The 12063-nt window shown below is 28.3% G+C and overlaps 1 pseudogene; it reads right to left on the bottom strand.

The window, feature by feature from the left end:
* Window positions 1-12063, bottom strand: part of LOC110113920 — a 29310-nt pseudogene that overhangs the window by 16922 nt on the left and 325 nt on the right.

Below are 12063 nucleotides of genomic sequence, written 5' to 3'. Positions count from 1 at the left end.
AGGTCGGTTCTAGAAACTGCTGAAAACTGTTCTAAGTCGGTTAATCATTTGGACGAAAATTGATTCGTCTGGACAAAATTTTTACAGAGAAGAGATCGTCCTGGATGATTTTTAATTTCGTCTTTACAAATTTTTTACGGAGGACCAATCGTCATGTACGATAATTTATTTCATCTGGACGAAAATTTTACAGAGACCAGATCATCCTGGACGATATTTAATTTCGTCTGGACAAAAATTTTACAGAGGACCAATCATCATGTACGATAATTTATTTTGTCTGGACGAAAATTTTACAGAGACCAGATCGTCCTGGACGATAATTAATTTCGTCCTGGACGAATAGGACTTAGAAAAATTTTTAAGCAAGTTCCTATTCGTTCCATGTGCTCAATAGGAGATAATTGTCTGTTCGTCCCGTACGAATGGATATCGTCCGGTACGATCAGTATAAAATTTATATGATCTCCTTATGTGTGTGTGTATGTTTTTATTCACTCAAAATACAATCACTCCCTTTCAATTTTATTTCAAAGAAAAGTACAAGCTTCAAATTTCACAAAGTATCTCATGCTGAATTTGATTTGAAAACTTCGTAGTCTAGAGTTAAATTTTCCTGAAATGTTAGTACACACTAGAGCAAATACAAATCTTCTAAAATTGTTAGAAGATAACTACACATTTAAATAATAAAGTTTGGAATCATCAAAACTATACAAGTTACAAAAATATAAAGCATGCAAATAGCAACTATCTTAACATAAGAAAGTTCACTTTTTTTGTTAATTTCACATAATGATGTATTTATTGAATTTATTGGTATTTTGAACCTTGAATGCGCTGTTCAACCTCCAGGCAAAATTGAAGCGGCTACTCATAACGTAGCTGTTACGATTTCTATATAACCATCACTTCTTAAAGTTGAAAGAATAGCACGATACAAATATGTTTTACGCGTATCTCTAGTACCATCTATGAAGAACATGCCATTACATTTTTGATTAACACAATTGATAATTTCTTCAAATGCATTCTTATTAAGTGTATGTATTATATTTATATCTTCAACTGGAGTAATGACATTTTTCTCTTCAGATATTTCTCTGTTATTGAGCTCATTATTTAAATCCTAAAAGATCTCTTCAACATGTGGCAATTCAGGAAAGTCAAAATCATCTATGGACTTTCCCATTCTCTCAAGAAATAAGTTAATATATAATAATGTTTTTGGCATGCAAGCATCATAAGAAATACCTTTAATGCTTTGATAATAATGAAAATCCATGTAGTAATCATTCCATAATTAAAGAGAATTAGTTGGCTCGTAGTAGATAATAAGAATAACAAATAATTGTCTGAGCGCATTTGGCATTAGATAATTTAATGCACCATTTAAGAAATCTGATATATAAGAATATATTTCTAGTATACCATGCATTTCTGCATGTTCTTTAAAAGTAAAGCATTGGGTTCCATAAACTTATAATAAATCTAAAAATGATGTTTGTCCACATACATGATTTTATAAAATTCTGAGTAAATATCTTTCACCATCTAATGGATTTATTATATTTATATGACCGATTTGCTCATATTATTTCCTCCTATTCCATAATTTTTTTGTTTTATCCCACACATATTTTTTGAGGAATTTCTCTATACAAATACTTCTTTGCCTCTGAATCAGTTTTACTGAGATTAAAAAACTCAGTCAACATAGTTTTTTTCCCGATGTCGGTCTGAACTATATCAAGTAAATTTTGACCATCTTTATAATAAACTAATTGATGGTCTTATTAATGCAATTATAAATTACACACTGATGGATTCATCACATTTAAATCAAATTTAAATATTCTTCATAGTGCTTTTGGTGCTGATACCCATCTGCCATCTTGATATTATTGAATTTCATCAAAATCTCATTCTCTATTTTTATGTGAAAATACCACTGAAATTTTATCTTGATAATAGATTTGGATTGTAAGGAACTACCCAACAATTATCTAAGAAACAATTTCTTACTTTTACTTGAAGACCATCTTGTCTTCTTCGATAAGTTTGATATGAGTCATCTCCAAATATAGTTTGGTTTAAGAAAGATCTTGGATATTTATTCTTACATAATCCTTTTTTCATGAAAGTTCCATAGGGACCATGCATCATTTGTTTTAGAACATACTCATTGACCGGCAGCTATAGTACCAAAAATTGACTTCTTTAATAATTAATCCTTTAAATCTTATAATTTAGCCCTGAAAATATGTGTTGTTAGGTCAGGTCTATCTTGTGTTGTTTGACCTGGATTTAACTCATTTTGAATTTCTTGCCAATCATAATTACATGTCAATATTATGAACAGGTCTGGTTTTCCGAAGTGTTGAAAAAGAGCCATTGCAGCTAAATATCTTCGTCGTATATCACAAGGTCGGTCAATGAATGAAGGTGGAAGTATAATTCTTTTACCAATATTGTTACTTTGTGTTTGGGAATAGAATTGGATATTACAAAGGGTCATATAAACTATATCCATAATTTTTTTTACCAATTCCTCTGAAAGATTTAAATCTTCTAACATTCATCGATTATTTGTTTTAACATCAGTGTTATAAATATATAATTGGAAATAACATGAACCATTTAAACCTATTGTAACATGAGGTATATTATGATAATTTGAACTTGAGCTCTGAATGTGTAAATTCCTTATATTGCATTTGCCAAATTTGTATGTATATGGGCTCCAAAAGATGTAAATGCAAATATACTGTTATATGCTCTAATCTTACATCTAAATTCTTTTGAATTAGGTGAACATGGTGTGAATAATTCATATAGTAGATCTGGAAAAATTGTCGGAGCAAGCACAACCTCTCCATTATTACAGCAAAATGTTGGAGGTTCAAATTAAAATAGTCTTTCATTACAATAACAACAAAAATGTTGTTATTTAAGAAAGTGTACTTCTAACAAACTTTATTCGTAATCAATATTAAAATTGTTGATATTAGAAGCTTCTCTATCTATTTAAAAAAAGATAAAACATATTAATTATTAAGAATTATAAATTAAAAATAACATAATAATTTTATGTTAGTAAAAAGAAACCTGAACAATTTGATGTTGACAACAAATAAGCAATTTCAAAATTAGAAAACTTCTTTTTTCTTTTTCTAGCAATATTACTATCACGCCAATTTTTTTTTGTTCAACAGACATTTTAGGATATCGTTTCCTTTGATATTATTTTTTCCTTTTACCCTCCAAGTTAAAAATATTTATAAAAAATTTAAAAATATTAATAGATTAAATGATACAAAAATTTGAAAGAAAATATGAACAATACTCATAAGCATTCAACAAAGAGAAAAAAAAATAATTAAAATTAATGAAAATAAAAAAATAAGTAAATAATAGTAAAATTTCAACGAACAGAAAAATTATTTGCAATTAAAAAAATTGCGTAAATCTAAGCAGTTGTTAAATGAAAATAAATCCATCACTACTTTTCATGAAACATTATTCCACATTATTATATTTTTTATTAAATAAAATTATCTGAGTATAAGACAAACTCACAAACATTAATAATTGTTCACCTTGTTCACAAAGAGAAGTATGCAATCTACATCAACAATTAATATATTAAAAGAAATAAAACAAATTATTATCATCATGAATTAAATAAATAAATAAAAATTTTAATTATGATACTTTAACTTGAGGCCATGATTCATAACATTTCATATCTTCATGAGTACAAGTTATAACAACAACCAAAGTTTAATAAATTTTGAAAGTTGAATTAACTAATTTTATAACCACAATGTAATTATGGATAAGATCTCAAAATAATGAATAAAAAATTGCTATATGGACATTTCAAAAATGGAAAATAGTAGAATTAGAATAATGCATTAGAGATCAATATATATTTCTTGCATAATAATATGTTTCATCAAAACTGATCCCAACTATTTAGAAAATGTATTTAATAAGTAAAATTATCAAAATAAAAGACAAATTCACAGATGTTAATAGTGTTTGCCTTGTTCAAAGACAAAAGTATGCAATATGCAACAACAGTTAATGCATTAGTAAGAAATAAAAAAAATTATTTTATATTATAGGAGACATAATACGATATAAGGAGAGAATATCATAATAATATGTGGGTGATTAATTATATTTTTTAAAAATGGTAACTACACAGATTGTAGTAAGTAAACTAACTCTACGTAGATACAAAAATTCATGTGCATTTAGGTAAATAGGATTTCTAAAAATTTCTTCTTTCATAATCTTATTGAACCTAATCAATTTGATAGGTTAATATACAGGGTTTGTGTTACTTACAGGGCATGCATAAGATAGCCATACATTAACCTACTCTAATATAATTAATCAAAAAAAGTGTAATCATAGGTACGATGTCTATAGCCCTCTTTATATTGGCTGATAATTATCAAGGAGTTAAAGATGAAGGTAATTTTATTAATGTATTTTTTTTAGTTCCATTAATGTACTTAATTTCTTTAATTTAATTTAACAATTATGTTATATTGTATTATCAATATGATAAATAACATATTTAACACAAGGTTTACATAACTGTTGTTATTGATACTTTTTTTTAAGTAATTTTAATATTTTCTTGATGCCTTGAAGAACCTTTCAATGTTTTCCTTTTTATAAAAAAAATCTATGTTTGTTAATCTAGATATCTGCTTAGTTATTCTCGTGAACTGTAATGCATGTAAATCTTAGTTTGAATAATGCATTTTCTTATGAAAAACATGTTATGTGAAAACCCATTGTGATGAAGCTGGAAGGTAGAAGAGTTACATTGCTTCTTTAATGAGGATCTTATCACTTTATTCTTTCAAATCCAAATTTACATGAGGCTGCTGATGATTATTTGGAGGAGATTTTCCATCTTTCTAGAAAACCCATTACTGCTTGAGCTTATGAAGCTTACAGATACGATGACAGTATAGAGGAAGATGTGGGATTCTCAAAGTGGTTAAAAAAGCTGAAGCTTAGCTCTTAGATGGAGCTGTTTTAGTGGAGGATGAGCAAATTTGCCATTCCAAAAAAGGAATTTTTGAAGTATAGGAAGCTTACAAATCATGATTTATGTGTTAGAAGCTATCAGGATGTGGAAAATTTTAAACATGTTGTTGTTCGGTGTAAGCATTTGTTGGATGTTTTACGAAAAATTCAAGAGTGGGGTTTTTATATCCCTATTTTTGGCTCTTTAGATGAATGTTTGAGAGTGTTGAAAAATCTCATTGCTTTTGCTCCTAATATAGTAAATTTATATTGCACTGCGGTGTACTTTTGTTGGAAGAACATAAATGAAGTTGCCCATGGGAAGAATTCATGTCTGGGCTCTGTTATTGCAGCAAACATTCTTTCTTCAGCTATTAAACTGTTTAATCCATTTATAGATAGCTGGGGTACTAATCTCCTTAAGGAGTTCCAAAATACATGGCACCCTCAACCGCCAAGTTGGATTAAGTTTAATGTTGATGTGTGTCTCCAAACTTCAAATAGTGCTGGAATTGGAGGTATCTTTAGAGATTACAAAGGAAGATTATTACTTGCCTTTGGGGAAAGAAGAATTCATTGAGATATATCTCAACTTGAGATGGATGCTATGATGTCAATTAGAATTTTCATTCAATCTTGGATGATTTATAACAAATGAGTAATAATTGAAGGTGATAAACTCAACATTATAGTGTTTATTCAAAATTCCTTGAATAAGGCTAAGTGGCAAAGCTACAACCGAATAGATAAAGTTCTTCTATTCTTGGCCGACTTCAATAAGGTAATTTTTCTCCATTTTCTTAGAGATTATAATAAAGTTGTCGACCTTTGTGCTACTTTGGATTTAAAGAAACTTTTGTTTTGATAGTTCCTGTTTTGCTGGCATCCCTTCATCTTTTAGTTCTTTGTTGAAGAAGGAATACGAGCCTTTGCTTTAGCTTGTATCTAGATCTTTTTTCTTAAAGCTATTTGCATATTTCAACAAAAAATAAATAAAAGAAAACACATTGTGATAATTTCTCAAATGTGATTTGCAAAGGACGATGGATTATATTAATCTGATAATTCTTTGTGAGGTTTATAGTATTGCGGGTGACTTTTTTAATGTTTTTTTATTGTTTTAGCACCAGCATGGAAATTGAGTTTGTTGTAAAATGAAAAAAAAATTTAACAAAATTTAACTTATTAGTCTCAATCAAATAAATAAAGAAAATTAAGAATAAATTAAATTGAACTTATTTATCATTTCCAATTCGGTTAAGTTTGGTTTGAAGGAATTGAAAGAGGAACATAAAAGAAAATAGTTGTAGTAAATGAATTGAACTATAATGATTTATAATTTATTTGCAAACTAGTTTTGCTGAGCATAAGTTAAATCTTATCTACCATGTGATTTGTAGGAATAATAACTTGAACATTATGGTTTGAGGGAGAGCCAATCTAGAACTCTTATAGTAAATCACATTATCTTATTATCTTCTTGAATAGATAATACAAAAGTGCCTATTCTTATGGTATTAATGAAGTTTTCTATAGGTTTGTTAGCTTTTTTTACGTTAAAGATGCATCAGAGTGTTTGCAAATTCTCAACTCTCATGCATTTTTTGATGTAGAGTGCCCTAATGATCATAATAAATAATTAAGAGTCATATCCTGATATATTTAATTTATTTAATTTCATTTAAATTGTTATGATATATTGTGTAACATAAGCATCATCCATAACGTATTTTCTACCATGTGAATAATTTGAAGTATTAATATAATGTGATAAAATGATAGCTTGATGATAGTTCAAACAATCACTCCCAAATGCAAACCACCCATTGTCAAATTTTGAAAATTGCATTTGATAGAGACATTTTATAGCATATCATTGAAGGTATGATACATGATTACCTATTAACAAATGACATATTATTTGGTATTACAAGTAAGATGAAGACAAAATATTAATTTCTTAGTGATCCATGTCTTAAGCAAGATATAATGTTAGTATCAGGAGTATATAAATGAGAAACGTACCTCAAGGAAAATAGGATGTGAATTTCACAGACAAGCAACAAGATTGATTCCCACTAAAGCATATAACAAGAAAACAAGAACAACATTAATCAAAGAATGCAATACATTGCAATCACAATCAGAATGCTCATCATTCCATAATCAGAAGAAATATGTACAATGCATTTTTGTATAAGGAATTTTTTAAAAAAATATATAAATATAAATAATTAAAAACTTCTTTATCAAAAGCTTAATGAATTTACAAAGCCAAGAAAATTCAGATACTATAGCTTGATTTCATAACCTGATTCTCTTATGAAAGTGAGAACACCCATCAAATGTTTCATAAAGCTATTACATATGAGCAAGTTGATTGTAAAAAAGCAGTTTCTTACAAAAAAATAGAAAACAATGAGAAAATTATAAAAAAATAGTAGCCAAACAAAATAAAATTGTGATTGTGGTTTGAAAAGTAAAGCTATGAGAAAGAGACCCTAAACTCACTTTGTTCCACATACAAAATATATATATAAACAAACATAAATTTATATGAGAGAAAAAATTCTATGGCACTCATACTAACAAAAGCTCATTAGAACAACATTAACACAATGTTACAATAGAAGCCATACATATAATGTTAAAAGATGCAAATCATATAATTTTAGTCAACTTTAACTACTAAATAAAGTGAGATACTTTAGAAGAAAGAACATGGAAAAGAGCTACAAGAAAAACAAAGACCACATACTAAGAGACAAACTAATCGAAACCAATAAACCTAAGAAACAAGACATTAATAAGATCTAATTTATCATTCTTTAAACTTAAAGCCAGGTTAAGTTAGAAGGGAGAAGTATTTTGAATGTACAAGAGAAATCAAATGAAAATAAACTTTAAATAGAGCGCGCAACCAAAAGAAGCATCTTCAGAAATAAAACTGCAGAAGTATATAAGTTCAAACAAAAAAAAATATTAAGAGTTCGGTAGGTCAAAATTATTAATAAGAAATATCTATCAGTTACTTTGTCAAAAAGTAGTTCTAGCAAATAAATTATAAAGAATCAAATCATATTAAATAGTTAAAAAATTAAATGAGAAATAATCAGACTTATCATCATTATTCCAATCGAATAAATAACTACAATTGAGAAAAAAAATAAGTCAACCATCCAAAAAAACCAATATAGAATCATATAGCAGTAAATTTGGGAAGGTCCCAATACCAAATACAACAAATCTTAGGCTGAGAGGTATCAAAAGCATACATGGTATATGTACAGATAAAGTATGCAATGGGTTCCAAGAAAAGGTTGGCAATAATAGAAGAGTGAATTGTGTCATATAGTGGTGCAGTAATAGATAGCAGTAAATATGCTGAGAACAGGATGCGTAACATATCAAAACATATTATAAAGGAAAAAAAAATCTGCACAAAATCACTAATTGAATAAGCACAAAAGCAAAGGTTTTGTCTTGTTTGCCTGCCATACATTTAGGGAAGTACATGAATGGAAGAGAGAAAAAATTTCGGTATATTGGTGTGGTCATGCACTTATTATTTCACCTTCATATATTTTTAATTAATCTATATGGTATTATATTTTCATGTGTCCCTCTTAACTTTAGGTTAATGTTATGGTGGTCGCAACACTTAGTATGCCACAAATGATCATAGACTTTAAAGAGTCACATAAAATATAAATTTAAAATTAAGTTAAAATTATGGCATTTTAACTAAACTCAGATTCTTAAGCTCATGATTGGGAGTTAATCACTTACATTTCTAATATGATTAAGCCTGCTAGTGATGAAAAATCATTGGGAAGTAATGTCCGAAAATTGGAGAAAGCAGCAGAAAAAAATTTGAAGAAATAAGTGATAAGGACTCATAAAGGTTTAGAAGGATGTGTTTTTAGTGGTTGTAGAGCCAGAAAAAGGCCTTATTTCAATGATGTTGCTCATGAGCTTGGCAAAGAACTAGTAAGAAATAAGAAAACTTACTAAATTTAGCTTCATTGCTCTTACGATCTATTCATTCTATGCAATTTGATATTTATTAATAAAATGTCATTTTGTCTTTAGGTTTATATGAAGGTAAATATGATTTATGGTGGGGGAAGTATAGGTCTCATGGAAAAGAGAGAGATTGCCTCCGCTTGAGCGGGGAGGTGACCTTCGGTCACCGCCCCCGCCATCCTCAAAGATTCTTTCACTACAATCGCCTAGACAAAGAAAAATCGGGAGTAAATGACGCTTTAAAAGGAAATTAGAGAGGTAATAAACATAAATAAAAATAGAAATTGCGGTTTTTATTGGACGAAGTCTCTTAAAGTTTAATTTGGTAGTTTGAGTTATTTTATAATAAAAATACGCATCTCAGATACATTAAAAAAAATGTCATGCTGCACGTGTATAACAAATGTGTGAATTCTTTATTAATAAGTCACTTTCCACATAGATTAAGGCTTCATTTGGATTACTTTCTTTATCACAATCTTTGATTAAGGTCATTTTTCTTGAAGGGAATATAGAAAATTTTTGGAGAAGGTGTTTTTAATTTTGAGAACAATTATCTAAATGTCATCAATTCTTGCATTGAAATTTTCCAATGCAAACACTTCCTTCAAATTTCAAAAACGTAATCATTAGCCTCATCATTATTCTATTTGTTTCATCATTGTTGATATACCAATATCAATTTTATAACAAGTTTTAAAAATTAAGATCTTCATAACTAGATGCACGTCAATGATATTACTACATCTAAATAATTCTCTAAAAGTTAGATTAGGCTTCTTTTATGTATTGGTAATTTGCCTCAGCGCAGTTTGCTCACTGAAATCCCCCTATCTCTCATGCTTCCCTCTCTTCATTAATTGGCAATTTTTTCTTCTCCCTTTTAAGAACCTAAATTTCTATTTCATCAATTTTCTATGCTTTGCAATTTTGTAATCTTGTATCTCCTTTCTCCCTGGCCTACACTGATTTCTTTACATACCTCCAAATTTAATTCTTTGTCATTTTCATTTTTTCCAGGAATGGCAATAAAGGTTTCTCCCATCATTGTCAACGTTGGTCCAAATCAATGGTCCGGAAGAGATTAATCACGGCATCTATCTACTTCAAAAATTTTGATATCCTAATAATAGTGCTTTCTTCTCTTGTTGATAGTTGCACGCTTTATTCCTTTCATTTCTTTCTACTTTACAGTGTTTATCCTCAAATGCAAGTGTTTTTATAGTTAATGGTATTGTTTTTCGTTAAAAATATATGTAAATGTTTTTTTTTAATTTGCTGTTTGTTTTATGTTCTTTTGAATTGATGCTGATTAACCCAAAGCGTTTTTGTTCCTTAAATTAATGAATTTATTAATCTCAAATTTAATAAGTTCAAATGTCCATTGTTAGTTTTCTATATAATATAATTTGTAAAATAATTCCTCTCTCAGTTTAAAAAGTTTCTTAGGGGATTGTTTTTCCTCTACCTAAATTTTATGGATGTTTCTTATTTCCAATTGATTATAAGCATTAATAATGTTACATAATATCATAATATATTAAGTGTTCTACTTTTGATATTCTCAGTACATCAATCAATGATCGTTACATTTTTAAATGCATAATAACTGTTAACTTAAGAATAGTATCTTGTCCATTATAATTAATAACAAACAACTTAAAGTTGTGTAGGAATTTCTAATTCTCTACTTCATCTCTTATTTGTGATTATTGTTGATATTTCCTATTTGCATATGACTAAAGCATCAGAAGAAGGGTAAGGTATAATAATTTTTTTCACCATCAGATTCGCTCTCACTGCGTCGCACTCCTCAATAACATATTTTTTTGTGGTAGAATCCAATTCAACCCATCAGTTTCGTTCGAACACTCTTCGATTTTCATGTAAGTTCCAAAACCATTTATCTATTATCTGAAATGAAAGATTCTTTTATAATTAGCTTTATTTATTTTCTTTAAAATTATCTATAAAATTTATTTTATTTTATTTGTATTTGCTTTTGTTTATTTGTGTTGAGTTATTGTTTTTTTTTTTTTTGGTCTATTTTTTTATCTATTGTATTTGATGTTGAGGCCTTCTTTGATGTTGATATTACTCACCCAAAGCTTTCTTATCTTTGATAATTTACCTGAAAATAATTCATTTATTAAACATCGATCAGATATCAATAATTGTTTTGGTTCCCGGTTTGGTAATCAAAACTATTGTTAATATTTTGATAGCTTTTATATTTTTTATCAGATTAATCTATAGTTGGTTTGATTACTACGAAGCAATAGCGCTCGATGGTTGTCATCATTGATGGGAAGTGGAGGAAAGTGGTGGAAGTTGTTATTCAAGTTTTTTAAAATATGGTTTTAATGATGAGTTGAGATTTTTTGAATCCAACTTTTGTGTCTGCCTACAATGTTTTTTCACTCTACTCGATTTCGAGTTTTCAAAACATTGTTGTTGAAAATAGGCGTTACTTGCTTCATAATTGTTGTTTTCTTGTTGAATCATATATGTCCATTTAAATATTTTTAGGTATGCTTACAATGTTGTTTAACTTAAAATATTCATTAAATTTTAACAGCTCCTCCATTATCCCATATCCACCTAAAGTTTAAAATTGAAAAGTTTTTCATTTTTCTCACGGGAAGGGCAATCAAAGCATCAATATTTAGCCATCTCTGACTTTCTCTCATGAAGTATCGCAACTGTCTTAACATCTCCAATGTTCTCCTTAAATCATACACAACTATTTTTTTTTTTCCTTTAATTGTATTGTAAGAAGAAGCTTTTTAAAATCATGATATCTCTTACCTCATGATTAGTAAGGCTCTTGGTATAATTCATTTATACAAATAAAATGAAAAATTTGTTAGTTTGATGAAACATGAAATAAATATAATTAACAAAAGATAAGACATGGTGAAAGTTAACACCCTAAGATATGAAGCAAGCACCACCAAAGACAGTTTGAGAAATCAAAACCAATGT

This window comes from Dendrobium catenatum, unplaced genomic scaffold (assembly GCF_001605985.2).
Source record: "Dendrobium catenatum unplaced genomic scaffold, ASM160598v2 fragScaff_scaffold_716, whole genome shotgun sequence".
NCBI classification, from domain to species: domain Eukaryota; kingdom Viridiplantae; phylum Streptophyta; class Magnoliopsida; order Asparagales; family Orchidaceae; genus Dendrobium; species Dendrobium catenatum.
This window is presented reverse-complemented; position numbering and strand designations above follow the sequence as displayed.